Source organism: Ceratotherium simum, chromosome 29 (assembly GCF_057802395.1).
Source record: "Ceratotherium simum simum isolate JZ-2026a chromosome 29, ASM5780239v1, whole genome shotgun sequence".
Lineage (NCBI taxonomy): Eukaryota > Metazoa > Chordata > Mammalia > Perissodactyla > Rhinocerotidae > Ceratotherium > Ceratotherium simum.
In genome coordinates this window covers 15,304,740-15,320,552 of record NC_141928.1, presented here as the reverse complement: position 1 = coordinate 15,320,552, position 15,813 = coordinate 15,304,740, and the positions used below count along the sequence as shown (strand labels likewise).

Sequence of the window (15,813 nt, the reverse complement as noted above, 5' to 3'; positions counted from 1 at the left end):
AAGGGGCTGGGTTGGTAGTGCCTGCTGCTTTCTTCCGGGATCCACAGATGATTTGGGATTCTGTATTCTGTATTCTCCTGCTTTCTGTGGTCCCACAAATGCTTCTTCTCTGAAGTGTGATCTACTATTGTGAAGCCTTAGCCCCCTTTTCGGGTAGGCTGGAGGAGGCACTGCTGACGCAGAGGGTAAGGGCAGAGCGGGGGGAGTCATTTCTGTTTGAGGCCTTTCTTCTATAATCCCTCCAAGTTTCTGGGCTTGTTAAGGTCAGGGGTAGCCTGGGAGTGACTTCTGTTTGAGGTTTCTAAGTCCTTTTTTTTTTGGTGAGGAAGATTGGCCCTGAGCTAACATCTGCCAATCCTCTTCTTTTTGCTGAGGAAGACTGGCCCTGGGCTAACATCTGTGCCCATCTTCCTCCACTTTTATATGGGACGCCGCCACAACATGGCCTGACAAGCGGTGCGTCGGTGCGCACCCGGGATCCGAACCGGTGATAATATGCCGGTGTGCATCTGGGTGTACAAGAGGGTATATAGGATGCTCTGCTTCCCATCCCCACAGACTGGGGGTTCTGCTTGCACATCTCTAGTAATGGGGAGATGCCCATGCCGTTGCTGGATGGTGCCAACTCTTGGAAACCTTCCCCTTTGTTGAGCTGCCCTAGCCGACATTTATATGGCATTTTATCATTTACCACTTGGCCCTCATGCCAGTTAGGGAGGTGGCAGGGCCAGGATTATTCCATTTTACAGACAAGGAGAGGCTCAGAGAGGGTAATTATCTCACCCAAAGGCACATAGATGGTGGTAGAGTTGGTATTTAAGCCTGTGTCTGCTAGCTGGATCTTCAGCTCTTCCCTTTGCCGCCAAGAAACCATTTGCTCCCTGGGTAAAGGTCAGTATGTTGGCTGGCATTGGTCCATGGGACCTTGGGGACCTGTTGCTCCCACAGCCCCATTCCTGGCTTGCTTAGAGTGAGTTTCTGGGAGTAGGAGGTAGGAGATAAGCTAAAACTCTGTTTAATAATATCCGAGCTGTGGGGCCTGGTTTGGGAACCATACACAGATAGAGACATAAAACTACCAGATGTCCCACTCATCAAACCATTCCTGAGTCACCCTTCTGCCCTCTCTTTTTATAGGATGGGAATGTTTAAAGTGCCCCAAGAGCTGGGTAGGTGCTTGTCTTGGGCTGGTGGTGATGGTTCAGGGGGTGGAGGAGGGCAGGGGAGTCCAGCTGCCTTGTCTTTCTCCAGGCCTTTCTGAGAGCCACTGCCTAGGCCTGGCGGATGACCAGGGGCAGCCTGGGGTGAACCTGTTCACAGCAGCTAGGCTTGGAGGCTGCACTGAGGCTGAGGTGTGACTTCCGCACCTAGACCAACTGTCTTATGTCTCAGGAGTCTCCTTGGGTCACACCATTAAAGGGACTGCCTTGCCCTCAAGTAGCACATCTACTTTGTTCCCATAGGGAGCAAGCCACACAGGGGCCCTTGATGAACAGAACTCTGCTCTGTTGACCAATGGACCTGGGTCTGGATTTGGGTACCTAACTACCTGTGTGATTTGGCACAAGTCACCTAATCTATGAGCCTCTGTCTCCTCATCTGTAAAATGGGTGTGATGATGGTGCCTGCCTCCTAGGGTTCTGAGGTTCACATGGGATCACGTATGTCACATGATAATTTTGTCCTATCATCTCTTGTGCACACACACTCTCACATTTGCACACACCATGCTTTTGAGCTTCTGTTTGAGACCTCAGAATCCTGCCAGCAGGTCGGGCCCAGCCCTCCCGGGGTCCACCCCATCATGTAGCAGGAGACAGCCCAAGACAGGCATGAAAAGATGTTTGTGCGGACATTTCTCCTACTTAGAAAATCAATATTCTGTGGTCTGCCTAATTGCTCTGTTGCTGCTAAATGAGTCATTATGGAGGGAAAATCGCAAATGCGTTGTGAGATTAATGGGAGAAAATAGTTGGCAAATGACTTTGGTTTGCTTCCGAAACTCTGAGAAGGTGTTACTACGAGAAATCTGGAGAGCCACGCAAGGGCGAGTCCCATGAACCAGCTCTTGGTGTTGTGAGGCTCCAGAGGTGCCAGATGGTCTGAGGGAGCTTTTAGGGCAGGGCACTGAGTTGAATACTGTAGGGGCTGGAATCGGGCGTTCTTGAGTGGTTAAGTCCGGAGCCGGTGATGGGACCGGGAACTCTGATGGCCTGGTCCTGAGGAGAGGGGATACTGTTCAGTGAGGGCCCCTCTCCCCATGCCAGGGGCGGTACCAGCCTTGGGGTTGCAGTGTGAGCAGAACCAGCCCCGGCCTCTCCCTTAGTGGAGGAGACAGGCTGGAATGAAGTTGTCCTTCAGGTCAGGGTATAATTGCAGTTGAGGCCTGTGGCCTGAAGGCACTGAGAGCCCAGAACTGGAGGGTTTGATCTGTGGGGGTGGTGGGGTGGCTTCCCCAAGGAAGAGAGGAGTGAGCTGAGCTCACAGGGATGAGCCTTTTGGGCAGATGGGAGAGTTTGTGCAAACCCAGTGGGTCTGGGAACGAGGGGCTAAGAGAAGGCCTGTGTGATCTCTACCCTCACAGCAATCCTAGGAGGTGGATACATCCTCCTTTTATGAGTAGGGAAACCAAGGCTGAAGATAGTAAGAGACTTGCCCAAGATCGTAGAGCCTTTAAATGGCAGTGTCCGGATTTGAACCTGGGCCTGTGTAACTCCAAGCCGAGGTGTGTGCCCACCTGAGTCAGGGAGCTGGCCTTGGCACCTGCCACCCTGTGGGAGTCTCTGCAGCCAGTGTCGGGGACCTCACTTCTGCAGGACGGGTCCGCAGAGGGCTGCCTGAGACTCTCCTGAGCTGGGGAGGTGTAGGACTCCAGAGGGCGAGCCCCCAGCAGCCCCAAAGCTGGGCCTCTCTGCCTTGTGGGGGCTTTGCTTCCTTTCAGCGGCAACATGACTTGGGTAACTTTCTGATGGTCAAAATGCCAAGTCAACTAAAGATTCCTCTGTGAAAAACTCTGTAAATAACACACTTCTCCCCCCATGAAGTGGGTTGATTTATTCCCTGCTGTTAATCCCATCTGGCCTGTCATCGGGTGGGGCCTGCCTACAGAGGTGGGGTGGAGGCATTGTCAGCTGAGGGTGCCTGGAGGCTCGTGGACTCCCCAGGCTTTTAGGAGGTGGCAGCAGCAGATGAGAGACCAATTACTCCTTGTGGGCCCTGGGAAGGGGGCATTGGGGGGCATCAGAGGTCATCCCACCTTGTCTTGTTTCCTCAGTACAGCTGATCATCATAGTGCCATTGGAACCTGGCAAAAAGATTGCAGAGCCCCAGTCGGGAGAGTCAGAGTCACAGGTCTCCGGTTGCCCCGAAATCTGTATTCATGACAAGCCCCTAGGTGATTCTGAGACCCACTGAAGTATTGAGACCTCCAGCTAGCAGCTCTGGATTCTTCTCTCTCTGGAAGGGTCCCGGCCTCTGAGGGATGTTAGTGGTGAGGGTGCCGGGTTATTAAACTTGGGGCCGGATGTACCACTCTCTGCTGCAGCTCAGGGAGCCAGGTCTCACGATGACCCTAGAGACACTGCTAGGACAGAGCCAGGCGGGCAGCTGAGTCTAGATGAGACAGGAACCTCGGCATGGGTTGCTTTGCTGCTCCTGTTGGCTGAAAGCCAGTTTCAGCTTAAACTCAGATCGGATTGGTTCTTCCCTGCTCCTCTCCAAATATACCCGGCAGCCCCCCTGGTGAGAGGCTGAGTGTTTATTTGGTCTGGTAGAAGAGCCCCAGCCGAGGGCCCTTTGTCCTGCTCAGATTCCACTTCCCAAAGAAATCTGCTTAGTTCTTCAGATAAACAGCAGGGCATCTCCTATGGGGTTCCAGGCAGGTCTGGGGCTGGCCCTGAAGGTATAGAGGGGATCCAGCCCTGTCCCAGCGTCCCCGTGTGCTGCCAGAGTGGGACACCAGTGGCCCCTGGAGTTGGTGCCCTGAGGTCTGCTGTCTGGTCTTGTTGCTGCTTCAGGGAGCCCGTCCCTCCCTCAGAGAGATAGCCAGGCTGACTGGACCCACTCATGGTGATATGTCAGAGACAGTGCATCAGCTCTGACTCTGGGTACCAAATCCTGGGTCTCCTTGTAGGCAGTCCCTGTCCCTCCATGCTGGCTGACTCCAGCCAGCCTGAGCCCAGGCAGATGTGCAGCAGGAGGAGCCGGGTCGAGGCTTGGCCCGTGCTCTTTTTCTTCCACCTGGTCATGGATGGATTCCACAGTCTTTCCTCCCTCAGTTTCTACCCTAGCTTGGGCACCTGCTTGTATTCACAGGTGCTCTGCTGTTTACAGGTAGACAATGGGCTGTTCTGAGCTCGGTTCCATGGCTCCTACCATGGTCTTTGGCCGCTCTGGTGAATCTGGGCTGCCCAGCAGCAAGTCTGGTGCTTCGTCACCACACGTTTCTGGTTGGTTGTCCCTGCTGTCTCTCCCTCCTAAGTCAAGGTGGCCAATTAGCTGTTTTGGGTTCCTTCTGTAAATCTCTGTAGCCTCTAATGGTTAGTGTGGGTGGGATTCTGTCTCCTTTGCCCCCAGAGACTACCAGGAAGGAGAGTTTCAGTGAGGGCGAATCTCATACCACGCTCTGCCCTGTGCACACACGTTTGAGCAAGCTCTCAGAAAGACAGCCCCACGGCCTCTCGTCAGCCAGGGAAGCCCCACACTTTGTCCTTCTGCCATAGAGAAGCACTCTGCACCATAGGTTCACTCCCAGACGATGCCACAGTGTTCTCATGGCAGGAACTGCTAACCGCCTCATTGGCTTGGGGGTCAGAGTCTTCCACTGAGTGGTGGGACTTGGGAGCAAAGAGAATTCTGGACCCCAGGAGGCCGCTTGTCGAGGGCTGGCTTGCTGAGCTTGCCTGAATCTTAGAGCAGGTACAGAAGGGCTGGTGATGCCCTGTGGTCTTTTTATCTGGTCACACTTGAAGCCACTCATTGCACTAGTGGAAACACTGCATCTGAGCTGACACAGTTGTACAGAGAACCATTTCCTGGGCTTGCTCTAACCCCTCCTGGCACGTTGGAGTCCTGATGAGGGGCTCCTGCGGATCTGCCCTTGGGGAGATTCACTTGTCTCACACACGTTTATCACCATCAGTGATTTACCTTGTTTCCGTATGGCCATTCTGAGCTGAATGTCACCTGGCCTCTTCTGACATGGTTGCTCCTCCCTAGCCAGAGTTATTCTGGCTGCCGTGTCTGACCCTGCTGGGTGGCAGCCACGTGCTGGGCACTGAGAGGAGGCCTGGGTGAGAGTCCAGTCAGGGTCCTGCCTTCCTCGTACCATTCTCCTCGTACCAATCTCCAGATCCACCTCCCCTCCATCACCCGTCCTTCTGTCCCCTCCCTCTCTGTCTCATGGGCTACCTGCTGCTGCAGGTCCAGGGCCCTCACTGGAGGGGCAGGTACCACTCAGTGGTGGGCATCCTACAAGATGAGCCTGGGTTGTTGGAATTCCCGGCCCAGAAGTCTCATTCCCCGAGCCATGGTCCCTGTTCGGGTTGTGTTGTGACAAGGGGCTTGTTTCCAACATGTGAGCTATGCCCATGATTTCTGTCCTGATGGCTTTTCATGCCGGTGGCTCCCCTACGGGGGCCCCTGACATTTTGTGTTGAGGTTTAGAAGGGCCAGGAACTCAGTGGGGAGCCCCTGGCCGGCTGAGCTGGTGGCCCTGAGAGAGCAACTGGTTCTAAATCACTCTGCCTATGAAGGCAGACTCTCCGGGCTGCCCTGGCAACAGCTCCGCGCCAGCCTGTCGGTGTGGCCGCTGACAGCAGAGGCTCCTGACTGGCTGCGTGCTCCCGACTCCCTCCCCCGCCCGCTCACGCTCACTCACTCATTAGCAGCAGCTCCTCACATCCTTTAGGCAGATGGTGCAAAGGAAGTGCGGGTCTGGGGTCCTCAGACTCTGAGTGGCCTTGCAGGCTCCCATGTGTGGGTGGGGTCACCCTCAAGGGGTGCGCTCTCTCCCTCTCTCCCTCTCTCCCTCTCTCCCTCTCTCCCTCTCTCCCTCTCTCCCTCTCTCCCTCTCTCCCTCTCTCCCTCTCCCTCTCCCTCTCCCTCCCCCCTGACCCTCCGTGCCCTGGTTGCCCCTGTTGACTCACCAGACACGGCAGGCGGATGCCTCGGTTCAAATCCCAGCTCCACCACTCGTCAGCTCTGTGACTTTGGGGGACTTGCTTAACTCTGTAAAATGGGGATAATAGCAATTCCTGTCTCGAAGGGCTGTTGAGAGGAATACATGGGATTTGTAGCTAAATGCTTAGCAGAGCGCCTTGAGATGTGTTAGCTATGACTGTACCATGATCCGTCTCATCTGTTCCCTCTGTCTGGAATGCCTCCCCCTGCTCTTCCTGCTTTGATCATACCTGTCTGTCTAGTCCTAGTCCTTCTGCCTGAAGCCTGCCCTGGTCCCCTCCCCCAGTCTCAGTGGACTTCACTTTGCTCTGCATTTTCTGTGCCTTTCTCTGTGCATCATTACTGCGTCTGTTCCCCAGCTAAGAGGTGGGGCCTCCTGAGGGCACTGGCTGGGGTTGTCCTGCTCTCCTGGGTAGAACAAGGCAGAGTCTAGCTCCTCCAAGCCCTCCAGAACCACGGGGTGACCCTGGAGATGCCCCCTCACTCCCCGCCCCATAGAGCATGTGACCAAACACCTTCATAGGGCCTTAGAACGAGAAGTCATAGAGATCCCTTCACAGTTCGAGAAGCTGAGGCCAAAGGGTGAGGAAGGAATATAGCCAGGAACATGCAAGTAGTTGGAGGCCTCGCCCACTCCTTTCTGCACATCTCTGCTTGGGGGGTGGCAGGAGTTGGGCCTGCTCTCAAGGAGTCAGGGAAGGCTTCACAGTAGTGGCAAGAGTTGAGACTTGAAAGAGGATGAGTTCATCAGATGGCAAAGTTGGGGGAAGGGCAGTTAGGCAGAGGGAACCCCATGAGTGAGCCCAGTGCTCCGTCAGAGACTTAGAACTTAGACTTAGAACCTTGAAGCTGCTCTGCGAGGTGGGAAAGGGCTTGAGCACTGGGGGAGTGGGAAGTAGTTCAGAGGGGCAGCAGGTAGGGAGAGGAGGAAACGAGGGGTGAGCTGGGTAAGGGCTGGGCCCCGACCATCTCTGTGGAGTTGGATTGGGCAGAGCATGGGCATGAAGATGGGACTCCCTCCCTGCCAGGTGCTTTGTCTCTTAATGCTCACAGCCACCTGAGAGATGGGGAAACCAGGTGCCGAGAGGTTTGGTGACTTGACCCAGGTCTCACGGGTTAGTAAGGGACACAGCCAGAATGGGGACCCCAGGCTGCATGACTCTCCAGGCTCTGGTGACCACTGCATGTTGGGGATGGGGCGGCGTCACCTCTCTGGGGTTGGGGCTCAAGTCTGTATTATTTTAACTATTCCCCAACCAGATGTGGGACCACTGGCAGAGTGTATGTAAAAGGCATGGCCCAGGCTGTGGCCCACAAAGGTGCTCTCTCACTGTTAGTTCCCTGGCACACAAGTCCAGGTGTACACAGCACAGACATGCATACGCACATGGGTGCCTTCAGAGAATGGGGTAGCTCACCCAGCCTGGCAGCTCTCTCTTTAAAGTAGGCTGTTGGGAAGTGGGTAGAGTGGCAGGCAGCCTAGAGCTAGGCAGCCCCGACTCTGGCCTCTGCTGCTCAGCACCCAAGAGGTGGGGCTCTTGTAAGAACTAGGTCCCTCACCCCCCACTCCAGGAGCCCAGGACCCCCCGTGGATCTCACAGCATTCTGATCGTCACTTGCTGCCAGTTCTCATGGTATGAGGTTGTCTGCATGCCCCATTGAAGGGTAGATTTCCCGTGCACAGGGCCCAGGCCTCCGTTCTGGGCCTCTGGCACCTTGCACACAGCCTGGCACAGCGCAGGGGCCCAATAAACGTTTGCACCATGAACGATACGTGGAGCACCTACTGCGTGCTGGGCACCACGCCAGGCGCTGGAATAATTAACTTTGGCATGGCACTTCATGATTCACAAAGCTCCTCTGGGTCCCATTAGGAGGTCGATTGTCTCGGATCAGGTATTTATTTCCCCATTTTCCAAATGAGGAAACCGAAGCTCAGAGAGAGGAGGCAAGTAGCCTGAGGTCACGTATCAGCCAGCGAGGGGCAGAGACAGGCCGAGCCCATCCTCTGAGCAGGTGCCCACTCCCTGGGCTGTGAGCACACTCTGGGGGCTGTCAGCTCTTCCTCTCCAACCAGCCTCTACTGAGCACTGGCACCGTGAACCAGAGATGGTGCTCCCAGGCTGGCAGGGAAGCCAGGCCCACGGAGACCCCGTATCCCGGGAAGCAGGACCCCTGGGGGCATGACCAGAGCCTGGCTTGCTCTCACCGCTCCACCCCAGCAGGAGCAGGGGCCTCCTGTGCCACTGCCGAGGACAGGAGGACCTGGCTGTCAGGGACAGTGACTGTGTTTGGGGTGAGTCAGAGGCAGCAGAACCAAGAGAACCATTCCTGCCAATGTGACTCTGACCTTGAAAACCCAGAAAAAGGGAAGAGTTGGCTGTCAGCTTCAAAGGGGGGGCAGGCCGCCTGCAGGCGGGCATCGAGGAAGCCTTGGCTTTGTCAGTTCTTGTTGCCGAATTTCTCCTGTTCAGTTGAACAGAAGTCCAGGGGATTGGTGTCCGTGGGCTGGCCTGGAATCCTGCCACTACTATAGAAGGTGGGGAGATGCCAGAGTCACTGCTCTTGCTTTGGCTGGTCTCTAGAGGACACAACTTCTGAAGCAAAGATCAGATAATGACGTGAGAATCTGCACACAGCCCTGGAGGCTTACCCCACTGTCTTGCTGCAGGTGTGCCCGGCTGGGGGGGAGGGCGTGGGCCAGGGGGGAAGAGCATTGTCCTGTCCCTGCTTGGGGTCTTGTGGGGCAGTGGATAGGAATCAGGAAATCCTGGGCACAGGGAGGCATTGCATCCTTGTTCATTATTCCACAAACAGTAGCTAGTCCCTACTGTGTACCAGGCACTGAGTGTGTCCCTGGGAGATGTGCCATGGGTCCTGCCCCATCCTGCCAGCTGCTGCAAGGAACCCCTGGCTGAGGCAGTCTGTAGATGTGGTGGACGCTGTGGCCACCTGGAGAGTGTGTGTGCTGCTCGGGGGGCAGTAGCCACTGTGCCGTGGCACTGGGCCTTTGGATTTAGAAGAGAAGCCAGAAATCTAGAGTTTTTTGTGAGACATTTTAAAATTTCACGTCTTTAAATGTTGGCAATTGATTCAAAACTTAAAAATGTCACACACTGTGTGGGCTTAACAAAACATGAATGTTGACCAAATACCGCCCATACTCTTTAGTTAGAGACCTTTATCCGACAGGTTGGAGGAAACCCAGGTGGGCACAGGGGAATGGGCAGGGCCTTCTGGTGCGGGAGCCACCTGGGCAGAGGTGTGGCCGTGGGAACGTGCATGAGCGGTTTGAGGGCAGTCAGGGGGACTGGAGCAAAGGGGATTGGAGCGCAGGACAGATGGGGCCACGCCCATGTGTGGAAGCCGCGCATGCCTTGCTGAGGGACTGGTGCTAGTCGGTGTGGACGAGCAGATATGCGGCAGGCCCGACCCAGGCTACGCTGAGCCTGTTGCAGCTGTGTCCCCCGCCCCTAGCAGGTGCTTCTGCCTGGCATTGTCACAGTGAAGGAGAGGCCTTGGTCAGGGAAGAGCTTAGGGAGGAGAGGTCCTAAGTATTTAAGAGAAACCCCCAGGACACATGGTATTCCGATCTTTAGCAAAGGTGTCAGTGCACAGCTTTGGGGGGCTGTCCATGCTTGTGTGTCCCCCATGCACGTGACCTCCCCTGCCCTTCGCATTTGCTCCCCTGCGGACTGTGCAGCTCCTTCAGGCACAGGAAGTCCTGACCCTCAGAACGGGGCTCGCTCCTCCTCCCCCTGCCCCAGCAGGGGTCCTGCCTTCTCAGAGGGTTGGAAGTGCTCTAGCCAAAGCCTGTCTGGGTGTCTTCCTGTTCCGGCCTACAGGCATAACTTTTGTTTCTCCACCCTGTCTGCCACTCCGTCTGTATTCCATATTTGAGTTTCTTTCCGAATGATCACCTGGCATAAACAGTCCTTCAGATTGTCCTGGCAATTTGTCTAGCAAACTTTCACTGAGCACCTGCTATGTGCAGGGACTTTGCGCCAGAGACACACAGGTGATTGAAGCCCAGGGCAGCCAGGGACTGATGGAAGAGACAGACACACAGACAGCTGTTGGGGGTCCAGCCCCAGTGTCTGTGCAAAAGAGAGCGGGGCAGCAAAGGGGGGCGGGGGGGTCAGGGAAGAGGTGAGGTGACTCTGCGATCCCCAAACGCCTGTGTCTGAGGCAGGGGGCTCCCTGCTGGTTCCCCAGCCCTGCCTCCTCCCACTCTTGCTCCGTCCTCTCTGAGTGCAGGGAGCTGGCGGCAGCTGGCCTGGGTGAGGCCGGGCAGAAGAAACAAAACGTAAGGCAGGCCCTTGGCCTACCAGACGCTCATGGGGTCACGGGAGGAACAGGTGCCAGCGCGACCAGATTCCTCACCAAGTGCCCTCTCATTCACTTCGTTTTACTTTAAAGTCTTATTTTTAATATAAAGGTAATTAAAAATACAAGCATAGAGTACCAAATCCAAGCCATATAGGCATGTAAAGCAAAAAGTGAGATGTCTGTCCACACCACTACCACCATAGAACCTCCCCACCCACCCAAAACCACTACTGGCTGATGGTCGGAGGCTTTTTCTGCAGCCTTTCTGTGGCTTATAAAAGAAATTATGTCTGTATGCTTGCAAACATGTTGTCTAGCTTAATCTTACCTCCTTGGCCTGCAGAGAGAGAAGGGAAAGAAGAGTGGCTGTTCTGGCCCAGAACCCTAAGGTGGGGAGGGGACATGTCCTTGCAGACCCCCTCCCTGCCAGCATTCACACCCTTCAGCCCCCCAGCTCTGGGGTGGGGGTGGCTCTCCAGGTAGTTGCATGGTGGCGGAGGGAAGAGGGAACGGTCTTCTCCTAGCAAACTCAGAGGCGGCGGGCTGCCCCAGCCAGCCAGCAGAGAGGGCGGGAGGCAGCTGATGGCTCTCTCGGGGTGTCTCGTGCAGACAGGCCTTCCTCAAAGGGACTCTAGGGATTAAGTTATTTCTGTTTCTGCTCACCTGTGCCTGGCCCTGGGGACATGGATGGGAATCAGCTGCGGCCCCTGCCTGCCCTGGAGGAGCTCCCAGGCTGGGGTGGGAGAGGTGTCAGTGAGACTGTCTCTGCCTGGGGGCTCTCACTGGGCCAGCCCCCTCTGTGGCCAGGTGGGCTGCCATGCCGAGGCCCTGGAGCTTGGCCCTAAGGGAGTGTTTTGGGTTTGGGGGCCAGCCAGCCTCAGGAGGGAGCGTTTGCCTGGGCTCAGAGAAGCTCCTGGAGGAGGTAGAATAAACGAAGATTCGAAGATTTTCTCAGCCCTCGTCCGTCACCTGATGGGGCTCACAGTGCCTCCCTCTCAGCAAGGGAGAAACTGGATAGGAACGAACTCGAAATTGGTGAGATGCAAGCACTTGGTGCTGTTGTTTGTTTGGAGTCTAATGTTTTCCCCAGTGGAGGCCCCGTATGGACTGAGATGCGGAGCTGGTCGAGGACTGGGCCCTGGGTGGGGAAGAGGAGGGCCCACGGGAAAGATCTGTCTGCTTAGGCTGGAGAGCCCAGTCTGGGCAGTGTGGCCCTGCCTGTCACTGCTCTCACTTGAGACCCTGAGCAAGGGACCTGCTCATCTGTAAAGTGGGGTGAGGGGTCTTCCAGCTTTGGGACCAGCGGAGCCCTCAGCCAGTGTTCAGGGTGATGAGGATGCTGACGGTGATGAGGGTAGGGACAAGAAGAACCAATATTGAAGGTTCACCTCATGCCAGGCACCGTGCTGAGTGCCTCACGTACTGCCACTACTGTCACAGAATACAGGCCACCGTAACCTCCCACCTGGGGCCTGCAGCCAACCCCTAGGCTGGTCTCCCCACCTCCAACTTTGCTCCCCTCTCAGTCCATTCTCCACCAGCAGCGGGAGCAATCTTGAAACAAGAAACCACCCAGTGGCGCCTCACCCCTTCCGACTCTACTCCAGGCTCCTTCCTGTGGCCCCTGCATGGGCAGCTCCTGCTGATTTTACTGTCCCCACTCGTCCCTGTCCCGTCCCCTGCCCCTCAAGTGCCGCGGCCCAGGATCTTTGCCCTTGTTGTTGTCTCTTCTGGATCTCTCTTTGCCCAGATGTCTGTGACCTGCTCCCTCAGTTCATCCAGCCACACTGTCAAACAGCCTCCTGCTCCCCCTCTAGCCTGGACGCTTTTCTGTGCTTCTCGTTCTTCCTGGCACTCAAGCTCACCTGATCTTGTCCTACATGTGTCGGTGTACTTCTCCCACACTAGACTGTAAACCCCAGGGAGCAGGAAATTGATGTCTTGTTCCCTAATGTGTCTCCAGTCCCTAGAATAGGGCCTGACGCAAGGTTGGTGATTGAACAAATCAACATATTTCATTTAATTTTACCCAGTGAGGTAGGCGCATTGCTGTCTGCATCTTACAGATGAGGAAGGTACGCTCAGAGAGATGGATTGACTAGCTTGTGGTCACACAGCTGCAACAAGGCAAAGCCAGGATTCGAGCCCTGTTGTAGCCCAGAGCCCGCTCTTAGCCAGTAGAAGCTCCCACCTCCCTGGAATCTAGGCAGGCCTGCCCTCCAGGAGAGGACAGGAATGTGAGGGGGCCGAGAAGGGTGGGTGGGATTGTACCCTGGGAAGAGATGAGGGGAGGGGCCCAGGAGGGAGTGAGAAAAGAAACTGGGGGAGTCTGAGAGGGCCGGGGGGCAGGTCAGGAACTTCAGGGAGGGTCTGGACAGGGACCCTCGGCAAGGGAGAGGAGAGCGCCCTGGGCCCCACCACTCCCAGAGACCAACTGTATTGCCTGAGTCCGGGCTCCTTGCACCAGCTCTGGTTCCTGGCATGATCTCTGTTTCCCAGAGGAGCTCAGGCCTGGCCCAGCTTCCTAGGGTGGAGAAACACATGGTGAGAGAGAGAGAGAGAGAGAGAGAGAGAGAGAGAGAGAGAGAGAGTGTGTGTGTGTGTGTGTGTGTGTGTGTCCAGTCTTGCTGTTTACGTTGTCGTCACGTCTTCTTAATCAGCCTATTTCTGGGAGCGATGACTTCATCTCCTGTGATTCTCGATACAGCCATTGTCAGGCGTCCATGGACAGCTTGGGCCTGGCACCACCCATATTCCCCTAATGAGCCGGGTTGGGAGAGTCAGGTTGGCGGGTGCTAACCTGATCTGGGTCGGGGGCTTATGGTCAAGTCTACCTCCAAGCCACTCACCTTCCACTGTCACCCTTAGATCTGGCCTCATTGACCCTGGGGAGCCCAGTGCAGCAAATTCTAGACAGACAGCTAGCCAGCACACACACTGTGTTGTGGGCAGGGGCAGTCACACCCAGTCCCTGCCCTCAAGGGCTCCTACTGGCTGGACGAGGCAGGTGGGTCAACAGATCCTACATTAGAGGGGCTGTGGGTAGACAGAGAAGGGAGTGAGGACTCCAGTGGTGCTCAAGGAAGGCTCCACGGAGTTGGTGGTTGGGCCACAGGGTGAAGGTGAAGGCTGGTGGAAGGTTTCCCTGCGGAGAGGAGGGAAGGGCTTGCTGGAAAGGCCTGGCAGTCGTGTGTTGCTGCATGTGTGTTGGGCCTGGTGTGTGGCAGGGGATAGAGTGGAAGATAGTGGGAACGCAGGCAGGGTTTGGACTTGATCCTGGAGGTGACTGGGAGCTGGAAGGATTTTAAGAGGGGATGGGGCCTGGTCAGATCAGTGATTTTAGAAGCAGCCCCCTGGCTGTGCGTGAGGCTGGGTGTGGGCGGGTGTCTGGGGGAAGGAGGAGCAGACTGGCCATTGAGGACCTGGGCCTGTTTTCCCCTTCATCCTCAAGGGGAAGGGTCTCCTCTCCTGCCCCTCCCCTTACTGCCAGATGCTCCAGTCCCCACTTCTGGGATGCTGGTGGACTATGGATGGGAGGTGGTGGGGAGTAGGAGTTTAGGGTGGTTTCTGAAAAATATTTAGGCTGGGCTTGGGCAGTTCTGGAAGGCCCCCGAGCCTCAGTCCCAGAAAGCACATCCCTACTCCAGCTTTATTTACATCCTTGCCTGGAGGCAGGGGGATGGGTCGAATGACCCCTTGGCAGGATACAGTGCTATGAGGGGTAATACCTTGTCAGTCTTGGCCAGGACATGGAGGTGGGGAGACCCCCACTGACTCCCCATCTGGGGTTCCCTGGGCCCCACCTCAGAGCAGAGCCATTAACAGCTCACACCCCTGAGTCAGACTGCCTGCCATGAATGCCAGCTGCACCAACCACTTCCCAGTCTGTGGCCTCGAGCAGGTCTTAACCAGCAGGTCTTAACCTGTCCGAGCTTTAGTTTCCATCTCTGTTAAGGGGACACTGTACCTACTTCCTGGGATATTTGTGAGGATTATTTGCTTTTAAAGGGGGAGGGGCTTAGCAGAGTGTCCATGCTTAGGAGGTGCCTAGTCTGCCTTAGCTTAGCAGAGGTGTCCTTGGGGGTGTGGGCAAAGGTGAGGGCCATTATCTTTACCATCCTTATCAAGGCTCCCCTAGGTTTCCAAGAGCCAGAGGTGGGGAGTCGGGAGGGGTGATGGGACAGCCTGGTTGAAGGAGCAGAGAAGTCTGGGTACTAGTCTCCTCCGCTCCCTGACCTCAGGCAAGTCACTGATTTCTCCCAGCCTCAATTTCTGGGGCCAAGGAAGGAGTGAGATAAGGCATGTGGTGGTCTGAGCCAGCAGGGGTTGGGTGAGGGGCCGACCTATCTGTTAAGACTTCTGTTTTCATTTCCTCCTATACTGAGAATCAGCTAACTGCCTGCCTCTTGAGCAGGCATCCAGCAGGGACATGGGGCCTTTCCCAAGCTGAGGATGGCCAAGTCCTCCCTGGGAGGGTAGTCTGCTCTCTCCCTGGTCCCTAAGCACCACCCATCTTCCTTTGCATGCCTTCACTGTTCCACCTGTTTAGCATTGTCTTTTTGGTAAGAAAACAGTTTAGTTCAGCAAACATTTACTGAGCATCTTTTGTCTGCTTGGATCTGTGTTGGGCCCAAGGAATACAGGGATGGTTAAGATGCTGCCCCAGCTGTTAAGGGGGAGGAAGATGGTTGAATTGTCTTGTGTTTAAAGATCTGAATGCAGAAGCAGCCATCCTTGGCAAGAAGCCCTTGGTTCTAGGCTCTTCTCCTTTCTGCCTGTGGGACCCTGGGCAAATTAGAGGACCTCTCTGAGCCTCAGTGTCTTCATCTCAGAACCGAGATCTGTCTTTGGTGACCCCTCCCAATTCGAAGGTTCTGGGATCAATTTTGGATTATTAACTTTGTCCTCTCCGGGTAGGACAAAGAGGCCTGTGCCAAGTGCAATTTTAGGGCAGAGCCAGAAGAGCAGACTCCAGAGGTAGGAGACTGATCCAGGTTTGAATCCAGTTCTGCAACTTATTATTTATGTGACTTTGGGCAAATTACTTCCTCAAATCTCTTTGAGCCTGGGTTTTCTCAGATGTAAATGGGTATTATGATATGCTTGATATGATATGCCCTGGCTCATAGGGAACTCACTGGTCATATTAAAGCTGCTGCAAAACCTCTTCTCCCAAAATATAGCACCTGCCCCATGCCAAGAACACACCCCAACCCCTCCTCTCCTCTTCCCAGCTCTGCATATCCGAGGGGAGCCAGTTAGTGGAGGTCTCCAGCCTGACCTACTGGAAAAGAGGCTGGGGAG

At 55.5% G+C, this 15,813-nt stretch overlaps 1 protein-coding gene across 9 annotated transcripts in view; it reads left to right on the top strand.

The window, feature by feature from the left end:
* The window catches only part of DAB2IP (DAB2 interacting protein), a 169,612-nt gene that overhangs the window by 98,204 nt on the left and 55,595 nt on the right, over positions 1-15,813 (top strand). The gene's annotated exons all lie outside the window — the stretch shown is intronic.